The sequence below is a fragment of the Poecilia latipinna genome, unplaced genomic scaffold (assembly GCF_001443285.1).
Source record: "Poecilia latipinna isolate Pla-1442-1.1 unplaced genomic scaffold, P_latipinna-1.0 Scaffold545, whole genome shotgun sequence".
Taxonomy (NCBI): Eukaryota; Metazoa; Chordata; class Actinopteri; order Cyprinodontiformes; family Poeciliidae; genus Poecilia; species Poecilia latipinna.
Genome location: NW_015113161.1, coordinates 312,861 through 315,195, shown reverse-complemented (window position 1 = coordinate 315,195; position 2,335 = coordinate 312,861).

Genomic DNA, 2,335 nt, shown 5'->3' with positions numbered 1-2,335 from the left:
GAGTACATTTTTATCTGTGTATTTGTACTTTTACTTAAGTAAATTTTTTGAGTACTTTCTCCACCACTGAGGGAGCGAGTTCATCATCAGCTCATATAAAGCTAGTAAAAGTTTATTTTATTTGAGATGTTTCACTTTGACAAGCTTTACACAACAAGATGAAAAAGTAAAAGGACCTACATTCAAATACTGCACGTGATTGGCTCAGGCCGTCATTGATGACGTGATCCTCTGGAGGCATATTCAAAGCCTTAATCACACTTCACAGATTGACGTCAATGAGCGACTGAACCAGAGTCTTTGAATGTAGGTCTTCTACGATCATTTGGTCACTAAACTTATTTTCGTCTTCCAGAACGAACCAGTTAGACAGGTTCTTAGGATCGAACAGTTTATCCTTCCTGTCTTTACCTCTCTCTCAGTCTGTCCCTCTTAGCATAGACTGAACATGAGAGTTCGTTCACAACGAGACGAAAGGGAAAAGGTTTAGCGCCGGGGCTTTTTAATAAGCCCCATACCTTACGCCTTCTCGCAAGAGGCGTAAGGTAACTGGCGCTCTACGGGATGGGAGGCGGAGGAGTTGCCTCTCCTGCAGTGGCGCCAGGCCCGGTGGCATGGCCTGGCATTGAGGGGGCATTGCCCGCCCCCAGAGTCAGCCGTGCCCGCCCTGGATGGGAACCTTTTTGTTTTTTTTTTAAATCTCAGAGTGGGCGGTTTAGGCCGCGTTTTGTCGTTTGATTTTTACCAAGGAAGCACGTTGGCTAAACCGTGAGTGAAACAGTCACTGGGACTGACTACTATATGTTCCATTGAGGGACAATAACTTTAACATTACATATACCTTTCTGAACAGGCAAGGGTGCACTTTCTCCGTCTATAATCAGACATTAAAACGACTTGAAACCATTCCTCCCTCCCTGGCACTTCCTGACCCGGGCCGGCCCCCCTTATAGCTCCGCGTCAAACTTCACGACGGCCCAACAACCGGAAGACAATCTGTGTTAGTGAGTGGACAGCCCTTTGGGGGAGTGCAGAAAGACCCTGTCTTTTATTAGACATTCAGCAGAAACATAAACTGGGTAAGAAATGATGGCACTGAATACCAGTTTGGCCTGTTCTGTACTGTAATATCCAGCAATCTACCTGTGTTAAAAGATTTACCGTCTTATTACCTGAACTGCATGCATTACTTTTTCTCCGCCTTGTTCTTTGAGCAATTCCATACCTATTGTTTTGAAGAAAAATGTGTAAGCATACCATGTTTTGTATTGCACAGCTGATATATGTCCATTCTTTTGATTAGCTATGTTTGAATGAAAGCGACATGTGAAACATGAAAGTGTACGTTAAGGAACGTAGAAATGCGATTTTTAGTGATCTCTGTAAAGCAAATATAGAGGTCGGTGTTTTAAAGTAGTTTTTATATATAAAAATGGAAAGACAGCATTTTATGTTTCTTTTCACCATCTAGTGGAAACAACAATATACTGCAACATAAAATAATTAGATTCCTGAAAAAAGGATTGGTTTACACTAAACCCAATAGAGACATGATGAATGGACAAAAAGGAAACTTAAGGAAAAGAGGTTAGATTAAAAGAAAAAATGTAGTGATGAAACAGACAGAACTTTGTTTAAAAAAAAAAAATCTGTATTCAAATAAACAAAGAAAGCTCGTGTTTTTTTCTTTTTACAAAATATTGAAATATGTGTTTCCACTAGAACTTAAAAGCTGATCACCATTCAATATGAAAAGTTTTGACCAGCATTTCAACAGATGTTAATTACAAATTTACAAAAGACTCACAAAGGATAGTCTGAATAAGAGACGTTGGTAACACTTTATTTGAAGGGGTGTGCATAAGACTGACATGACCCTGTCATAAACATGACATGAGACCTGTCATGATCATAAAGGAGTCTTTATGAATGTTTGACAGTTGTCATGAAGTGTCATTCGGTAAATAATGATAATTTTAATGCAAAGTTGCTCTAAAAGTTGCATTGAAAGTCCATTAAAAATGCCAACTTTCCATTAAATTGTCATTATTTACAAAATCATGTAAAGTTGGCACTTTTAATGGACTTTCAATGCAACTTTTAGAGCAACTTTGCATTTTGCATTAAAAGTGTCATTATTTACCGAATGACACTTCATGGCAACTGTCAAACATTCATAAAGACTTCTTTATGTTCATGACAGATGTTATGTCATGCTTATGACAGTGTCATGTCAGTCTTATGCACGCCTCTTCAAATAAAGTGTTACCAAGACGTCTTTGAGGAAAGCTCTAAAATTATAACACTGTAAAAAGATGTAGCAATGTTTGGCTGA